Source organism: Zeus faber, assembly GCF_960531495.2.
Source record: "Zeus faber genome assembly, chromosome: 5".
Taxonomy (NCBI): Eukaryota; Metazoa; Chordata; class Actinopteri; order Zeiformes; family Zeidae; genus Zeus; species Zeus faber.
This window is the reverse complement of record NC_137192.1, coordinates 23,352,075-23,373,087: the sequence shown is the minus strand read 5'-3', so window position 1 is coordinate 23,373,087 and position 21,013 is coordinate 23,352,075. Positions and strand designations below refer to the sequence as shown.

General features: G+C 43.2%; 1 protein-coding gene across 1 annotated transcript in view; it reads right to left on the bottom strand.

Moving 5' to 3' along the window:
- ephb2b (eph receptor B2b) overlaps positions 1 to 21,013 on the bottom strand; it is a 163,736-nt gene that overhangs the window by 50,507 nt on the left and 92,216 nt on the right. The gene's annotated exons all lie outside the window — the stretch shown is intronic.

Below are 21,013 nucleotides of genomic sequence, written 5' to 3'. Positions count from 1 at the left end.
GCAGAGACATCGACTGGAACATGTAGAACATTCTATGAAGATCAGAAAGTTGCATCGTTTAAGTATATTGCGACATTACGATAACCAAAATCCCAGACGATATCCAGTCTCTCATCGCGATTTCAATAGCATTACGATGTCGCCCAGACCTAGTACCACACTTTAATACGTTCAATAGTTCCAATTGTCTATGGAATTTTCATGCCATTTTTACAAAGACCCCCAACCCCCAACCCCCATGCGGGCAGACATAAAACATCAAAACCTCTACATTACAAAAAACGGCTGAGAAAAAGACCCTGTTTAATAATCCCTAACTCCTTGAAAGGAAACGGGACACATACATACGATGCCATGTCAAAGAGAAAGTGAAAAGCACACACGCTACAACTCATCTTGTACACATTTAAGATTTTCCAACCCACAGAAAAGGAGCAGCATTTACAATTTGAGCCGGTGAAAAGTGAAAAGACCCTGCGCCACATGAAGTGTTGGCGCGGTCACGCTTCGCAGTACAACAGAACACGCCCAGCGACCAGGGAGGAACAGCGCTCTTCGACGAAGACCACATGAGTCCGGTGGCGTGTAAATACACATCAGCTGCACGGGCCTCGCATGTCGGGGCCAATTCTCTGCAGATCCAGCGACATTCCTGTATGTTTGCTTTGAATTATTCAGCGAGCTCTCTGCCGTCGCTCGAGAAGCTCTGAAGTGCTCTGCTTCCCCGGTAAGTGCTCTCTTTAAGCTCTGCCTTCGTGATAGCGACGATGAGCGACGCCGGGCCACGCCGGCCGAAACATGAGTCACTGCACCTGCGCAAAAACTCCCCCAACATCTAAAGGGAATTTGTATCGCTCTGCAGAAATCCCGGTATCGTCCTCCGGGTCCCATCCCACCGGGCCGTTAACTCCTCTCCAAAACAACTGAATCTGCACCTGCAACGTGTCAGGGCTGGTTTTCGTTCTTTTTGTTTCACTTTTTCGTTCGGGGCAATCAGCCTCCAGCTGCCTCCTCTTTCCCCGCCGATGAAAGATGAAAATGGACGGGTTTAAAAAGTAGAGAAAACACATGAAAAATGCACGCACGGGAGGCTCCACCAGAGACAGAGGGAGCACTCCATCAGTTTTTAATGGAAAAAACTAAATAATGCCGCACCAGCTGCATGAGACACCGCCATGCGACAGCGATCCTGGCCCAATGCCACAGCGTCGTGTTCCTCTCGTTCAGAAACACCCATCATGTTTTTTCAAGTTCACCCTCGTCCCTAATGAGGAAATGGGATTATTTTTTTGGGCGCGTGAGTCGGCTCATGCTTAATGTAGAAGCATTGAAAAGAAGAAAAACTTTGTTTACCCCGTGACATCAGTGTCCTCTGGAACCACGATTCAAACCACTTCAAATATGAAAAGCAAGAGGTAACTGTCAAAGGATTAGGTGATTATTTTTGCTTTTGTTTTTTAAAGGTACTAATAACAGAATTGACCACTGGTTGAGGGTTTTGCAAATTCATATCAGTGCCAGTGCCTCCACTCTTCCCCTCCACTTTTCCCTCCAGTGCCTCCACTTTTTCCACTGAGATTTCAACCTCTCAGAAACAGGTAGGCTGGACTGGTCCGGACACTCTGTGTAGGAGGACCCACCTCCTCATCCCCAGACCTGTCAATTTAAGCTCAAGCCCAGCCCCCTGAACTGCACCGCTCATATCCGCAAACTGGTTCAGTTTGAGTTTGCACAAGCATGGATGAACATTCAGCACCAAACTGGCAACGGACATTGCAAGACCCCTCTGCTACGAAGGCTCAGAAGTCCTTTTTCGATATTGGTGTAGTTCCCATGGCTTCCTTTAGGGGTCAGTATTTGTCACCAATACTGCAACATAACTGATTGCGCCTGATTGCGAGTCCATGGCCTATTCAACAAAATATTCAAGTTCAAGTTCAAGAAATTAGTTGTCATATGTCTTGCATGAATTAAACACATAAAGACCATATTCTCACCAACGCCTGTATAATTGAGGGAATGACAACTGTGTCACTATGTCACCACATAATATTCAATATATTAAATTAGGGCAACCCCTGCAGTCTTGGAAAAATTCCTGTTTTAAATCCCATGATAATTCTCCTTATCGAACAGGAACCCCTCGGTACAGTCAGGCATGATTCTACAGGTATAACAACAGAATCAATAACCAACACAGAGAAACTTTCAAACCTGTCACTTGTATTTAAACACTGAACAGAGCAAAGAAAGCATCGTTCTCTCCTAAATGCTCCCCTAAAATGTCTGTTTTTCTTCATTACATGATTACTTAAGGGACGTACAGCGGAAATTATTTCCTGGTTTGTCTTCTGATCTCCTGCTCCTTGACTATACGCGAACACCTGCATCCTCGTTGACGTCTGAATTCTTTCTGGTGGATCATGTCATAATAAGCATGTACAGTATGTATCTCGTCTGGAAAGTCTGCAAACAGGTCCATTTCAAATGGAATGCAGATTGATTTAGTGTACTTTATTCTAATTGACATCAGCAAATTACTATTGGTTTTGAACACATCTGGTCTTGTCTTGGGCTTGATTGAAACATCTTAAATGCAACTGTGAGGGGTTCAGCTTCCAATGTCAATACGCCATGACATGCTTGCACTATTTAAATGCCGCTTGCAATATAATCGGAACTAATATTTGTTCAAGTAAATCATGATTATTTTTTCAAATGCTTTAAATGAAATCATCAGCGGTGTGCCTGGTACTTAAAAACGTGAAACTAACATGTAAAACGCCATTAAGACTTACTTTTATTATATCAACTCAGTTGAATCAGATCCTGAAAACCATTTTATTGTATTACGAGCCAATTTCCGACATTACGGAACAATTGAAAAAGAATCAAGAGGAATAAAGTCAGCTATTATTCCATTCACCGCCATTATTCCGTCCATGGTCTGCTGCGGCAATTACAGCTGGATTACTGCGTCTGGCACATGGAAAAGTCTGCAGCTCTAACTCCATTCCAGTGGGGGTAAGGGGTGGGGTGGGGGGGTCAACGGCCAAGTCTGGGATAAGGCGGCATTAGATCCCACTGCTTTCATTAGACGGACATATCCCAGTGCGCTGTGGGCCTGTAGGGCGGGAGTTACAGCTCCTTTAACGATCTCACGTCCTCTTTCCCATGTATTTTTGTCGTCTTAATGCCCCCTAGTTATTGGGCCGCGCCAGTGTCATCGCATAGGATACTTGTCTCAATGCTCACCATCGATTTCTACCTTTCTGAACATGAGTAAAGTAAAGGATCGGGGACGTGTGCAGATTAATGAAGAGACGTATGCATTTCATTTGCATTAGGCGCGTAGCAGCATTTCAGTCAATAAGTATAATCCTATAACGTATGAATGATGGGTTGAGTTTGAGACAAAAGCTGCTTTCAGACATGAACTCCGGACAATATCCGGATAATCAGGTCCGGACACTGTCTGGAGTTGTTCTTCCACAACCAGAGATTGTCCGTGTCAGACACGTTTACACTACCTGAAAATAATCTGATGGTGTAGACGAGGGGCGGCGCCTGGGGAGAGCGTGCAAGAGGCAGAACACGATCCAATGATGCATGAAACCGCAGAGTTTTAGCTACCCCAAGATGGCGGATGAGGCTACCGACCTATCTTTTTTTGGAGTTGATACTCCATGTATTTGGACGTAATATAAACAAAAGAGTGGAAAGGAATATATAGGAAAGCTGAAAGTAGTACGAAGCAGCTATGCTCCGTGCACGAAGATCCGCACAAAGGTAAATAACTGGAGCATGGTAGAGACGTCGTCACCATGTGACACGCCCACTCGCTCACTGTGAATGAGCTCCACTCGCTCACACATACCACTCAATTGGACATTACCTGGACTTTGAACTAGGGTGCTGGCTGGGTAAAGTCCGGGTAATGTCCGGGTCAATTGATTCGGACATTTGCGTTCACACATACAGCTTCTCCGGGTAATGTCTGGATAAGCTCAGGGTTGCAGAGCATGTGTGAAAGCCGCTTGAGGTGTCTGAGGGAAAATAATTAGATATTTGATTTTTGACTTGACTGATACAATATAGTAGTCATAGTAGAGGGTAGCATGGGGTTTCAAATAACCACTGTAATTTGGGGAATTTGAAGGTACAATAAGTATTTTTTTATTCCCAAAATTGCACACGATGTGGTGGTATGGGTTTGATCAGTGCCAGTCACTCCACTGTCACTTCCATAGCGGATGAGATTTCTGCTGTCGCTCTCTGCTGTGAAGGCTAAAAAGCCCCTAAAAAGGAGAGCAGCCAGTTTGGGGATGTTAGTGTGGTTTCTATGGCTTCTTACAGCAGTTGTTATTGTCTCACAAAATGTCCAACCTTACAGACAGCGCCTTTCATTTTGGAAACTGTAACTATTTCATCAAAGCTTAGTGTTGGTTTAGATAGCTTTTATCATTGTTTGTATCAAACACCAAATCTTAGATTGACAACAAAGCATTTTATTTTTAAAACTAGTCTGTGCTGTTTGTGGTTTTTCTGCAGCAGAATGATCAGTCATTTGGAAGTACAAAAAAAAAAAAAACATTAAAGCAAACCAAACAAGCAACGTCTCCAGACTACACTTCACTGTGACAGTCGTCACTAACGTCAGGAGCAGGAAGCAACCTGCCAGAATAAAAACTGTGGAAATCTGAGGAAATCTGAGGGAGCCCTTCACAAAATATTAGTCTTGACATGTTTTCCCTCCTGCATGATTGATGGGTGGGAAAAAAAAGGCTTTTGGGTACGGAGCGAAACATGAGGCCTGACCATTCACACTGCCAGTCAACCAGGTTGCCGCTGACTGACACCCGGGCAAGTGCTACATAGGGAATTGGGAGCGAGACTCAGCGGCACTCGGCGAGGTCTGAGGGAGCAAAGCGCTCTTGGAAGCCGACACCAAAGGGAGGAGAGGAGGAGGAGGAGGAGAAAGGAATGATGAGTGCAGAGATGGGAGGAAAATGAAAAGACTGAAAGGGAGCGCAGCGCATTTGATGAAGTACCACCGCTGTAGGGGGAGAGCGTTGAAACGGAATTGCAGCCACAGAGTCGCCCGTTCCTAAAAAATGCGTAGTGAATTCAGTTGACCAGGAAATGATAGTGACGACGATAGTCATGGTTCCTTGAGGTCTCAACATTTGGTCAAGAGCCAAAACCATAAGAACAATGAGCTACTCCCACATCAATCCAAAAGTTCCTCAGTTCCAAGTCAAGGGTTCTTCATCAGGTCACATCTTTTGCCTTCTCAACCAAGCGCGGATTTGCGGGGTGGCAAGGGGTGGCCGTGGCCACCACGGACTGAAGCCTTGCCGCCCTATTGGCCACCACAGTCATAATTACCTTTTTGGGGCATTTTTTCTTGGGCAGAATAATGTATATATTTTTTGGAGGCGGAACCATTTCAGTACTGCCGCAACACATGCATTTTAAGTGCATTTAAAATGCATACATGCATTTAAGTGCGCACTTTCACACACACACACACCCATAGATGTGCACCCCAGAGTGCCTCTGGAGACTGGACTTTACAACTGGCAAATCTAGAAGACCAACAAATGATTACAGGCAAGATACGATTTGACGATTGATCAACGACTAATTATTCCATCCGTTACTGAATATTTTTCGAGAACTTTAGTGCCTCTTGCATGGGGAGGCATGCAACAACTTAAGGTAAAGTTATCTCCCCTAAAAAGAGTAAACTGATCAAGAGGCACAAAAATATGTGTATTTTTACATTTTGACTCATATCAGTGTAAGTCAATTTATGTTTTTTACCAGAGAAATGGAGACAATATTTTTGTAATGCACCGAGCTAGTGTTAGTGTACAGGGTGTTTGCTCACTTCTAATGAGGTTATGTTAGTGCATTCCCCTTCACTTTTTTGTTTCTTTGTTTTTAGATAATCCAAAAAAAGTTATTAAAAACACACTAACCTCTGCTAAAGGATACATTCATTTTCTGCAAGATTTAACCCACTGCTACTGTATTGAGATTCGATTATCGAAACAGAAAAATATTGTGTTTTTAGTCCAGAGACTGGAGACTGTCATGGCTTGATTAGTTGAGCAGGCAATTTCATAAATATTTATTTCGTAAACTTTGCTAGAACTTTGTTACAATGATGGTAAGGTTGATATATTCTGCATTCTGCAAAGGTGTATGTCAGAGAAATAAATATAAAGAGAAAGACGGCAGATACAGCATCCTTCTCCAGTAAGAGTAGCAAGAAGAGGCCCGCTGAGGCACAGGAGAGGGACAGACAGGGTGGGATGGAGAAAGAACGGAGAGAGGAGTCCCCACGGACCACCGGCCCAAGCCGACCTCCAGGTATACAGACTCGCTCACATATACACTTGTATTGTACTTTTTCAAACTTTTGCCCACTCTGATACAGTGGCAATGTTTGCATGCAGCCTAATAATTCATGAATAGGACTGATTCACACCACTGGACTGATTGAAATGAACTCACACAAAGACATCTATCGGAGTAGAGTAAGGTGAATGGCCGCAAGTCTATTACTTTTCATTTTGAAGGGCCTGGATCATCCATTAGATGTAGAATGGGGAATAGTTCAACTAAATGGCTGATTTTGATTGTTATTAATCTCTGCTGTGTAGCATAATTGAAGTTGCTTATTCTTGGTCCTCCGTTGATTATTGGTAACATACAATGTAATCAGACTTTGATTTAAAAAAAACTCCTTTTAATTATGTATCGGTCTAGTGCTAGAGAATGAACTCATAGTGCTGCTGAGCACCAAAAGCTGAGCTGAACGTCTGATTTCAGAATAGTAGTAATACTCCGTAGCTTGGGACATACTTTGTACCTATAGTGTAAGCTTTTTTGTTACTTTACCTGCAGGAATAATAAAAATAATATTGGATACACTGAATATTATTTGATCTATTCCACCACTGCCTGTCATGAATCCATTTGTTTTCATGTTTTACTTTCATCTGGTCATTTCCCCATGCCATGTCATTAACCTCCATGTAATTTCAGATCCGCCCACTCCCTTTGGCTTTGCTGTCACTCCCTTCCCTTCACCTGGTTTCCCCTGCCTCCAGCTCATTCCCTCCTTAGTCCCTCAGTATAAATACCAGTCCACTTCCCTTTGTTCTCTGCCAGATTGTCTCTTGCATTACGCTGAGCTTTCTCGCACTACGACCTGTTTCCTGTACCTTTTGCCTGAATTGTTGCCGATTCCCTGGACCCTGATTCTCTGCCGGGTTCCCTGGACCCTGATTCTCTGCCTGAATCCCTGGACCCTGATTCTCTGCCGGACAAGTTTGCATTCTCTGTCTGGTCTCCTGGTTTTGATCCCTGCCTGTTTTTTGGAATAAACCTTGTTGACTTTGGCATCTTACCTGATTGTTTTTGTGTCGTGCTTATGGGTTAACATCCCTTCTGAGTAAATGAGCGGAACAATACCCAAATTCACATCCCTTTTGAGTCAGTGAGCATAACAATGCCCGAATTCCAAATAATGTAATAATGACTCCCTTTTTGTCTAGTTAGACACATTCTTATGTTCATATAATGATTTCTGTGCCAACTCAAAATGTCCATTGGTCCCATCCTGGTCACCCCATTGAAAATTGCCTGGCTGAATCAACCTAAAGTCTGGTCCACACTACAAAATTTTTAAAATCTTAACAGATGTTGAAAACGTGAGACCCCACACATAAAGACATATCCTGATAAATGTGACAGTTTTGTTCCCATCGTGTGTGGAGAGCAGCTGCAGCACGCCGATTCAGATTCAGATTCAACAGATTCCATTCACCAACAACCAGAGTCCTAATCTCACAAAGCCGCATGAGATTTGACGAGATTAACCGACTGAGAGTACCGACTCTCAAAACCAGAAATGTTGCCGAATCAAAGGCGACTTCAGAGTAAACAAAAAATGGTGGACGGGCTGGAACTGGACGAGATGCTATTTTTGTACATTTTGTTTTTTATTTTTTTATTTTTTACAGAAAATCCAAAATGAAAGACAAAAAAAGAATTGATGACGTCATGAAAACAGCGTCTTACTTGTTACTTTATGTAAATTGCTTCGCAGCGTTCCCTGGCTGCTGTTGTGCTTATGACTTGTTGCTTTCAGTCAGGCTGACTCACAATCGGCTTGGCCTTTCCCATGTGACGGTCCACCGCCTATACTCTGACACCATAATATTTTAAAACCAAAAGAATTTTAAAAACCAAAAAATCGGGGCTTTGCTCACGGTCGGAAAGGGGCAATCGAGACCAAAATCGGCCTCATTGTCTTGTAGTGTGAACCCAGCTTAACAAACCAGGCCCTCCTTGTGCCACTGTTCAATCACATCAAATTTACTTTGTAATAAATGTGTTTACGGGTAACTTTGTCCTGTGCAGCTAGTTCTGCCCTTTCACTGCCTTATGACAATTAAAGGGTTATTATTATTATTATCACCATCATCATTTTCAGATAATAATAACCCCTAATGAAACATTGACTGATAAACAACAACATGATATGTTTATGGACACATGTTTTCAGCCAGTTGATATTGTACAGGAATTATTAGAGCAGCACTTTGATAACATTTTGTCTGTAGCACCAGCAGAAGGGAACAATCCTGTATGATTATTGGGAGATTAAACCAATGAAGCAAAATGTTTCCTGGGAACATTTCAGACGCGTTGTCGTCCAAACTTTACAAAGTCACCGAAAATTGAAAAACTTTGCTGTTACATTGAGAACACAGTCACTTTGTGACATCATGAACCAATTCCATATAAATCCACGGTTCGGCTGAGTGGTCGCAAAAATTGAAAAATTGTAACTCACGCTACCTTGCACAGAATCTGGATACATACAGTATCTATGATGACTAAACTGGACCCTGTGTATTGCTGCCCGCAGCTATATTTGTTATTAATATTATTATTATTATTAGTCGTAGTAGTAGTAGTAGTCGTAGTAGGAGTAGTAGTAGTAGTACCCACAACCCACAACAAACAACTTGGAATCTGGTTCCAGGCCTCCAGACAACTAGGGTCATTATTTTGGGGAAGTATTTTGGGAAATTCCACTTCTCTCTCTCCAGACGACAGAAGTTCATAGTTGAGAAGTTGCAGGGTGTCAGATGTAGAGAGAGGGAGAGAGGGAAGAAAAGAAGTGGGGAGGGTGATTAAAATACAGATCACAGCTTTGATTCCCCTTCCTCCCTGCTTGCCCAGTTTGCCGCCACGGAGCCGTTTGATCGGGAGCCCGGCGTGCGGGGCAGAACCTGCTTTTGGCACCTTCAGCGCACAGGAGCTGAAGGCTGTTTTTACTTTGGATGCTCCCCCAGCGGGAAGGCTCCATCGGCTTCACATGAACGAGAAAGTAAAAAAAAAAAAAAAAAAAAAAAAAAAAAAAAAAAAAAGAAGAACTCTTTGAGTACGGCTCCCGGCTCACGTCGCAGACCCCTGTGATTGTGACAAATGACAAAAGAAAGACAAAGGAGAGCACAGAAAGTATCCTCATGGAATTCATGAGCACTTCACTTCCAATTTTGGTGGTGGCCGCGTCAGAGGGTCCAGATCCCCTCAAAGTGCTTCCAGGCACTTTGAGGGCCCGGCTTGGGTGACATGTCTCAGCAGAGGGAGGGGGAGGGGTCCAAAAACACAGCCAGGTGAAAACCCCACGCTACACCAATACACCCTCCTGCCGTCGGTCCCTTTCCGTGTTTGTGACTTTTAATAACACGCACTGACATAAAGGGTTTAATTGGGGAATGAAGCTAGTGCCGTGAGCGCTAGGAGGGGTGAGCTGCCGCGGCAGGACGTTAGTCTGGGTTTTACTGGCAGGTAATTTGCTGGTTGTTTCAAAGGTTTCCTGAATATTACAGCTGCGAGATTTATGGAGCTTTGAAGAGGAGACATACAGCTAAAACCATCTGCATCCACTGTGGTGAGTGTGTGTGTGTGTGTGTGTGTGTGTGTGTGTGTGTGTGTGTGTGTGTGTGTGTGTATGGGTGTGTGTGTGCGTGCGTGCGCTGATGTGGCCATGCTACTGGAAACACTTCTAAGCTCCCTGTGATCCTGGCTGCTGTAACTGAGTCTGCACACGCATGCACGCACACACACACACACACACACACACACACACACACACACACATACACATACACACACACACACACACACACACACACACACACACACACACACACACACACACACAAGGCTGAATTGTACGGCCAGACAGCCAGGAGAAGCCCAAACAAAGACTGGGCGTTTGACATTTCCATCATGGCCGCCTCTGCAGTGCAGCGTGGTGTCTGAGCGCGGCCGGGGAATCAGCTGGCTGATCGCAGCTAATCCGGCCAGAGGCAGAGTCTATTGAGCAGCAAAAGAAAACACATGACCCGCTGCTAACGGGGAGCTGGAGGTGGAGAGGCTGGAGCTTCCCAAACGCTGCTCAGCCTGCCATTACTCTTATTGATGTTTCTTATCATCCATTTTTTTCCGCTGATATTTATTTTATTGTTGTGTTGCTTGATAATAAATAAACAATTAAAATAACAATTTGCAAAGAAAAATACATTTTATTATTTTTATTATTCAAATATTCAAATTTAATTCTATATTTTTAATAATATTGGATATTTTATAATTTATCATTTTATTTTTATATTAAATTAAAATTTACATTATATTACTATTAATCTGTGCTGGTGCTGGCCACTTTGTAAGCCAATTGTGCCAAAATAACCACATAGTACTATTTTATTAAATAGCTAGGCAACAAATAGAAAAAACCTTTAGTTACAAAGTCTGAATTTTGTAGGGGTTTTTTTTCATGGTCATTTCATACTAGTTGTGATTATAGTGGTCACGGTTATATACATTGATATTTCCTTTTTATGTTTTCCAATTCATCAATACTCTTAATATTTTGTGATATTTGCCTGAAGCCTAAATAAGTTGATTCATTTTGGCTTATTGTCCACAACAACAACAAAAACACATATTGATGTACACACCTGCCTTTTGACCATTGTTTTTAACTGCTTTGAACCCGTTTTTATCTCTCGGATTTAGTGTCTTTTATTTGGTTATCTCTGGGGTAAAACCCATTTGATCTACTGTACATCTCTTCCCAGCAGAGCCCGACACCCATCCATCCTCCATCCCCTATCCATCCCTCCCTCCCTGCCAACACCCCTCCGACAGAGAGACCCTTTGTCCAGCCATTCAGGGTACCACAGCGGTACTGGTAGCCCCCCCGCCCCACACACACACCCCACCACACCTTCCCTCTCCTCTCTCCCTCCCCATCTTCCCCCTCTCTTTACCTCTTTTCAAACTCAAATTCACACTCCCCCCAAACTGCTGCTTTAAATGAAAGCTCTATTAAAGAAAGAAAGAAAAATTGAAAGAAAGAAGTGTGTTTGTACACTGCACGTGTGTGTGTGTGTGCGTGTCTACCTTTATGTGAGTCTGCACCTGTTTGTGGTTTTGTGCGTGTGTGTTTTTTGTGTGATTTTTTTTCTTTGTATCCCTGTTTGTGTCTTTTTTGTGTTGTGTGTGTGTGTGTGTGTGTGTGTGTGTGTGTCAGTGATTGTGGGGGTGTGAAAGAGAAAAGGACGGAGGGGAGATCACACACACACACACACACACACACACACACACACACACACACACACACACACACACACACACACACACACACACACACACACACACACACACACACACACACACACACACACACAGAGGTGCAAGGTTTTGTGAACGCAGCAGAAAAAAGTGCTGAAAGCGGTGAAAAGGTCCAGCGTCAGAGGGTTTTTCTCGGGGTGTTTTCCTACTTCCCATTGTGACCGGGCGCGGCGGCGGTACAGTGGAGGGAGGACAGCTTTTGTTCCGGAGCCAAAATGTAAAAATAAATCCAACATATCGTTTGCAAATATGGCTCAGATGATATATCCATTAATAACCCACAACCATCCAACAATGTTATTTTTATTCTTTTTGTGCTAGTGGTTCAAATTAGATTAGGAAAAACCTGTTCATATAAAAGAATACTTATGATTCCCGCTACGCTTTGACGCTGACCAAAAGTCTTTCTAAAATAGCATAACTCTGTGGGAGGACAGTCCTTGGGATAATGATACATTGATCAGCAACATACATGGCATATGACATATAAAGCAATAATTTATGACACAGCATATAACAGCAATAATTTATATATATTAATTATAATTATCATCATATTATTATTATGATGTATACCGTATATACCCATACCAATAGCTTATCCTGTGAACGGAATTAAATTAGTATGTTCTGTATATTTTATATATATTTGACTATTTGTGTTTTGTATTTTTCGGCTATTTGTGAATATAAAGCTATTTTTATTTTTATTATATATTTTTTCCCTTACTTTCTATTATATTTTCTTGAATATTTTTGTACACTTAACCCTTTTTTGCCAAATGCTCAATGTAATTCTGTTTTTATGCATTATTGTATTTTTCTATGTGATTCATTTTGTATTAAAGTTAATTTTTGTAAAGTGTATTAGAGTACCCTGAAAAGCGCTATACAAATAAAATGTATTATTATTATTATTATTCTTAGTAGTAGTAGTTGTAGTAGTAGTAGTAGTAATAGTTGTAGTAGTAGCAGTAGTAGTAGTTATACTAATCATCTGAAACACACCGATCCACACTGTGACTAATTCCTTGTATGTGTACATATACCTGGCGGAATGGACTGATTCTGATTCTTCTTAACAGTGAAGGGAACAGTGTCTTTCAGGAGTTTAGAGGAGTCTGCTCCTTCAAATTGGCCTCCCCAACTCTTCTGCTGGAGCGCTGTCTGTGGCACAGCGTCCCAGCGATTCAATTAGGAACACGACCCTCTCCGCCGCCTAATTCAATAAAAGCCCGTGTGAAAGCCATTAGACGACTGGCATTCGCTGCACCCCACACATACACACAGACGGGCACACAAATGAGATATTCACTCCTCCCTCTAGGTTTCCATGTCGGGTGCAATTAACAGGTCTGGGACTCTGAGTGGCTTCTCGCACCGTGGGGCCGGGGCGTGCCAAGGGTGTCAGGGTGACCACCGCTGATCTACTTTGCATAAACCAGGCCATACGCAAACCGCAGTCCGGGTGGGTCCGGGGACCTTCTAACGGTTTTGCTCAAAATATGTTTAGCCAGATAAAAAGGTGATCCAGCTGGAAAACGTGTGCTTTTGTCAGGTCAAAGGCTCAATCAACAGCTGTTGTTTGACATGGTGCCAAACAAAAGGGTTATATTTAAAAGTGGTAATCCGGAGATTATTTGAGGAAAAAAAATCCCACATTGGGTATTCATCCCTTATTTGTTTACCTGGTACTTTTTAGGAAATGGCACTTTGCATTGTATTGGCTATACATGTGCTCCTCTTTATGCTGCCAGTGTTGGGTGGCAGGGTGCGCCTTTACTAGCAAGAATGCAAAGATTGGCTACGTGCAAGAAGTGAAAGGCATCCGCCAGTAAACTGACGATATGGATGTATCCCCACAACCAAGATGACCAAGAAAAACCCCCCAAAGGGATTCAATCGATCACAACTAGGCAAACTTTGGTGAGTCCATCTCCTAAAGTGTCCATCATTAGAGCGGAAACGAGGGTAAACCCTGATGTTGAGAAAAAGAAATTCCGTTTAAAATGGAATTCTGGGTCCAACACAGACGGCTTTATGGATTACCAATTTAATTTAGGTGAGAAAATATTTCTCAATGTTGTATTTTATGTCCGCCATCAACGCTCTTTGCAATTTCATCGTTTATTTCAACCTTCCCAGTGCATTCATCTGGCTTTTACTACGGGGATGTCGAGCAGAGAGAAGCTGGAACTGACTTTTAATCGCTGACCAGAGACCGGAAGGGCGCGAAGGGCACGAAGGGAACGACGAGCAAGAAGGGAACGAAGGGAACAAAGGGAAGGAAGGGAAGGAAGGGAAGGAAGGGATGCCCCTCCAGCGCCCGTTAACGACATGTTCTCCCCAAGCCGCTGGAGCGCCAGGCGCACATGGTCACTTGTTCTGACATCCCATGAATGTGCACTCATGCAAACATGCTCATGCTCAGGGTACAGTGGCATCGCCGGCGTCTGTGGTGGTATATGGTCTTTACATGTGTGTGTGTGTGTGTGCGTGTGTGTGTGTGTGTGTGTGTGTGTGTGCGTGTTTGTTTAACTATACTTGTGAGGACTGGTCTCCAAATTGACTATTTTTTGGTGCACCGGGAAGATGGGTCCTCACTTATCAGTAGGGCTGTGTGATATGGCCAAAATCTTCTATCCCGATAAAGGTAATTTCATATCTTGATGACAAGATATTCTGTATATTTGTTTTTCCTGTATATTCAATTAATAAATCGTTTATATAAAAAAAAAAAAAAAAACACGCAGAAGCCCACTTGTGATGTGGCCCAGCACGGGAAGGAGCTTGTCCGGGCTCTCAAATTCACAGGAGAAGCCAAATAAGCGGAAAAGATTTGCAGTATATATGAGGGCTGAATGATTTGGGAAAATGATCTCGTTGAGATAATAAACACCAATATTGTGATTGTGATTTAGTATGCAATATTTTTTTCAAGTTCGTCGGCGCATCGTCGGTAACGTCGGAGATGATTAATAAATAGTAGAAAAATGTTATACCGTGGTGTTAAAAATTCCATTAGATGACATGGGGAAACACAATTCACACATGCAAGACGCTGAATAGCGCTGAACAACGCCGATCGATCGTTTCCTTTAAAGCGACCGTCCAGGTGAAGATCATTCCTCCATATTCCATGTGATGTGAAGTCATAATGTGAAACTGTTTTGATAGAGTTCAACCTTTAAATTGTACTACTTTTACACACAGATGGAGACATTATTGTGTAGGGGGCGTATACCAACGAAGAAGTAATGCTGACGTCAATTTCGTAAACAACACGGGGATCCTTTGGTTTCACTTGTCTGTGAAAATCTCCATGCTGTTATGGATTACGAAAAGCGGGTGGCAGAAGATCTAAATCATATCACGGACCTTAATCTGACCAGTGCGATAGATCCAAGTCAGCGTAAGCAGCACTTACTGGACTTCATTTTCCGCAATGATAATCAGCTCGCCGACAGCGATGCTGAATCGGATACCAGCTTATTAGTCGCAGACTTTGCTAAAGTGTATCCTGCTCGGAAGCCTTTGATACGCATCGTCCGGACTGCCAAGTTAAACACCCGGAGAACAAGGGACAGAGGAATCCAGTGGACTGTGGACAACTCAGATCGCCAGACATCTTGTGTGAGCTGTTTTGAAGACGTCTCTTCTTTCTTCCAACTCGGCGCGCTCGCAGCAGCGGCGGCGGCCATTGTTGCAAGCAAGTATTTATTTTGTTCTCAGCGCATTGGCGCGAAGCAGCCTGTGTGTTTGTGGCTTCTACGATCCTGAACTTCATATCAGGCCTGTACCGTGGGACTCGGTAACTCATTGGGTTCCCATAGTATAATTTCAGTTAGCTGCTGGCTATAGGTATAAGTTTCAATTGTTTGAAAAACTGTTTCATTGGAACTGTGTACAATTTGGTTTGGTGGTCACTGAAATACTATTCTTTGTTTATTCATATTCTTGTACAGATGTAAATTTATTCTTCTAAATAAATAGTTTAACTTATCTGTATTGCAGTTGAATGGCTTATTTGCATTTGATGGTTAATGCATAGCCATAGACTTTACTTGAAGGTAAGCATTTAAATAGTTTATTGAGTGAAGTATATAGATTGACTAAAATACTGAAAGTTAAGTGAAGGGCTAATCCTTTAAAAGTGAATAATAACCTGTTAGTCAAAATAGTCTTGCTGATATAGTAATTGATACACAGTTAAAAGACAAAGTAAACACACACTAATAGTTAGAGATAACACTTTATTTAAAGAACTCAGGTTAGTGACCCCTATTAATTGCCTAGACAGCAAAGGGGTGCTACACTCATATTATTGATAGACTCTACATTTTGTTGTGTCGTCCGCACTTTTAAACTCCAAAATAATTCCACTTTTATAAAACATGTATATCATTACTGTTAAATAAAAGCCTTTTGAAAAACAAAAGATGTGTGTCCATGACGCTTTTCAACATTCCCTCAAAACACAAGAACAATGCAGAGATTTCCCCCATTCAGCAGGATGTCAAGTCCCCATTCAGCAGGATGTCAAGTGGTCATGTGACAAGTAACCATGCGGCTTTGTTGGTCCTCCAACCTATTTGCATTCTGGGAGCTGGCTGAACGAAGCCAAGTGTGGGGAAAACTTTGAAGGTGATTATCTCAGAAAACAGTTTGCCACACCCTTGTCATTAACAAGTCATAGCTTTAAAAATATTTGCTTGATTTGCACAAATGACACCTTGTTTTAAAGCTTCTTCAATTTCAAATGATGGAAAAAAAAAAAAGTCAAAAGGCACCAAATGTACCTTAAGTCTGCAGTAGGTCACATATTTGCAAAATGGAAGATGTAAACTTTAATTTACTGAAACCTAAAACGTGATCGGCAAACATGTTAAAAATACTCCTAAAAGCAAAGTACAGTTCTATGGTCCAAACGACAGAAGAATTTTTATTTTTCTCATACAGGCTCATCCTCATCCTGTTGAAGCGCCACTTTCACTCATGTTTGTTTCCATTCGCTCCCATGTGCAGAAAACATAAATAAGCGTGACTCCACATGATGTCGTTTATGGAGCAGTTCTGCCGCTGATATACGGCAGCGATAGAAATGGTCTAAAAAAATACAATTGTCATTTATCTATAATATAGAAAAATGGCAGTTGTATTTACTGGTATTTACTGGTATTACCAGGTAAGTAGGGATGTGCGACACAATCATCCCTACTAATGATACAATCATACTGTATATTATATGATTGTATCGCACATCCCTACTTACCTGGCGTATTTACTCTGACCTCACTTTTGGTGCTTTTCCACCGCATGGAACCGGCTCAACTCAACCCAACCCAATTTGGTACCAGGTACTCGGTCTTCCACTGCAGATAGTACCCATAGCGACGCCGCATGAAACTGCCGTGATGTCATCTTTAACGCGACGCGCAGAGGAACACTGGGGGCTTGCGACAGGATGGTGTTCTTGATTCTCGGTGGGTGCCTGGATAAGCTTTTCCCATTTGTTGGCATCCTTTTTCTGAAAGACCCCGAGGATGATAACTGCCGTGTTTTTAACCTCCAAAAAATAAAAATAAAAACAAATCTCCGCTCTCCAATCTCTCTCAGCGATCACTGCGCGTCCCCGTTCCCCATTTGTCCAAACAAAACCAATAATAACAGTGTGGTTATTATTTTTTAATCAGAGACAGATTTATTTTCCTCATTGAATGAAACAAAATAAGCCCGAGTGTGACAGGTAAATGTACTCAGTCTTACTCTCTTACCCGTGTCGCACAATGATAACACAAGTGACGCTTCTCTCGGACCAATCGACAGTCTGCAGTGTTTCCATGTCACCTTTTGGTATCACCTTAGCTCGCTTGGAACCCCGACGGAGGTGATACCAAAAAAAAGTACCGGGGACCAGGTACTGTCCCCAACTTTTGCTCAATGGAAAACCCAAAAGGCGTGTAGAGTCAAGTCAAGCTGGTTCCATGCGGTGGAACAGTGCAATTTGAAACCAATACAAGAATGTGTGTGTGTGTGTGTGTGTGTGTGTCGGAGCAGGCAGGGAGGCTAGTTGGCGTGAAGCAGCGCCGCCTCCGCCTCTCCGCTTTTTTCCGCCCCGAGCCGTGACTTCCTCTGCGGTTGTCATGGCACTCTCATCCCCAATCCTCCCAGCATGCAACGCTCAGGCAGATTACGTGAGCCCTGTATGAGCGGGAGATTAGCTGGAAATGTGGGACACCTGGGAAGTGAGCTCTGTGGTGCTGTTTGTCTCCACACACAACCACACACACACACACACACACCCACCCACCCTGTGGAAAAGTTAAGAAGTGGGATCATTTTGAGAGTGAGATTAAGAAATGTCATCCATATTCCGGTTTCCTACCGCCGTCGTCGTTGTTGTTACACTGTTGTGACTTTTCTCCAGCGCTGGGAAGTAACAAAGTAGTATCTTTGAACTTACTTAAGAATATTCAGTTTCAGAGACTTTCACATCGTTTTCAAAGCAAATATATATATCTTAGTAACAGTCACATTACTGAAAAAAAATCTGATTTATATTTGTATGTATTTGTGAATTACTATGATATTACCAATATAATTTTTTCCTAAATTGTAAACCATATTTGCATATGGATATGACAACTACCACTACAATAACTGTTATATACTTTTACTCGAGAAGAGATGTCAATGTGGTACTTTCACGTTTACCAGAGCAGTCTTGTGTCAGGGTGTGCATTTACTGAAGTACAAAGGTCTCCACTCCGGCAGCTTTTCTCTGGTGCCTTTTTTGTGTACATGTTGAAATCAGCATTCATTCAATCTGTGGCGGGCTCTCGGGCACCGTGTGTCGGTGCACATTGACCTGTGCTTGTGTTTTTTGGGCTGTCGCAGAGAGGTCTCAGCGGACGGAGCCCCATTTAGCAGCCAGGCCTTCGGCTCAAAAAGAGCTCCCACGGGGTGTGCGGGGAATCGTGGCTAGACACCAATTTAGCCGCCCATGCTATCAGGCTGCCCAGCCGCCGGCTGTTAAGAGGGGATTGTGACTCTGAATTCAGTGTTAAGTCTCACCGTGGAGGGGTCCGACTTACTTGCTGGTTTCATTTTTTACTCGTCAGAAAGAAGCAAGGTGCTTAAACCACGCAAGCTTTCGAGATGCTGGAAGGTATACTTCCCAAATTTCACAAGCGCTAGGCTAGCTGATCCCCTCTGCAGCCATGCATTGAGCTAATACAGCTAGCTTGCAGCATGCGGATCAATTACAAGGAAGAAATTGGTTGTTGACCCTCTCATCTGAATCTGGGATGACAAAAAAAAAAAAAAAGATTTCCTCCAAAAAAGTGGAGAATGGCTTAAATGCCTTACCATGTCATTGAATCTAATTTGAATCAAATCAGGTTCCGTGCACGGAACCTAAAATATGGCAATAAAACACTCCTGACATGAATACGAATGCACAGCTACAACTACGGTTCCGTCCAACGAGGCTGTCACCACATCATATATCAAGGCCTCTGGCGTGTTTGTGTCACCGGGGAATATAAGAGACGACCAAAGATCATTAAAAAGAAAAGCGCAAAAAAAACCCCCAAAAAACTGCTCATCCAATTATGAGCAACATCCGTAGCAAAATTTGTACGTAATATCATATCACCATTTCATCGTTCAATAATTGTAAGTATCACAGCCACCCAGCCTTGTTCCGGACCTTCTCGTCTACGAAGGAGGAAGCCTGGAACGACGTCCTTAATGCCACCGCCTGACGGAGACGTTGCGGCTTCAAAGAGCAAACTGGATGAATAGCACGGGTTTGGGGTATGGATTCATTTAATGCTGCCTCCGATAGCCTCGAATCACAATGCTCTTTTGTTTGGGGAACCTAAACAACGCCAAAGCCGCCGTGTGAGAGGGAGACAGAAGTATTCGAAAGCTCGTTCTGGTAAACCTATTCTCAAGCGCTTCACAGGCATGTGCACAGAGGATAACGAATAACAAAACACGTGCAAACAATGACAGAAGCCCTTTCTTAACCCCCCCCCGGCCAGGAGACTGTTTACTGCGAGGGCTTCATCCTATAGAACAACGTGGGGTCCGGGGACTCCCACGGGGTCCTCCAAGGGGTTCCAGGGGGTCCAGAGCAAAATGATTAATCGTTAAACTTGCATGTTATTCCATTTACAAGATGTTGGCACCGTTGGAGAATGTACAATAGTGATTTTTTTTTTTCAACCCTAGTTTCACTTATCGCCCTAACTGCAGCGTACACAGGTAGGAGGTTTGGACTAAATCATATCTTACAATAGAAATCTTCTCAGTTTGAAACATCTTGAGAATCAGCGATAATTAGGCGAACTGAACAGATATCAGGCCAAACAGAAAGGCACGGCACAGCGTTCCGAACGTCAATCGCCGACATCTAAATATATTCCTTAAGTAATTAAAGAGTAATGTAACTCGACCGCTGGTGTAAACTCATTCCCTCTGAACTCACATCCCTTCGTATTATCTCCCATTAACTCCAGATATGTAATGCCAGGACGGCGAACAGCTGAACACGCACGTAAACTTGTGCACGCACAAAAGTACAGTGCGCGCGCACGCACGCACACGCACACGCACACACACACATACACACACACACACACACACACACACACAGCCCTCCTTATAGCCGTGAGTGACACAGGCAGAGCGATAAAACGCACAGCGAAAACATCTCCGACACTTCGAACATCTACAGCGCAGCGTGTCATTCCCATGTGGCAAACGTTACGTTTGGAAACCCCTCAAAGTTGACATGAAAAACGCCGATCCTATCTCTGTTTGGAGGCCACGCCGCTCTCATCATCACCACCATCATCATCAGGTCGTAAATACCAGAGAGAGAGAGAGAGAGAGAGAGAGAGAGAGGGAGAGAGAAAGAGAGAGGAACGAGAGGAAGAAAGAAGAATAAGTGAAAACTACCCTCAGCCCGCAGTATTTCCACAGCGTCTGATAAGTACCATCTGTCAGCGGAGGAAGCCCAGATGAAAGTCACTGGAGCCATACGAGCAGCACTGTAATAACCTGTGGAATTTTCACTGCCTCAGCCCCGCCCAACACGCACACGCCCCTCCACCCGACCCCCAACCCTGACCCCAGTATTATTTTTATTCGGCACGAGAATGAAGACATAAACACGGGGAACAGTGAAATTACGCGTAGAGGGTGTTTGTTATTATGGGTGAGGAGGGCGTAGCGGGGTAGAGCAGAAAGGGTCATTTCACTCAGGCAGATCGCT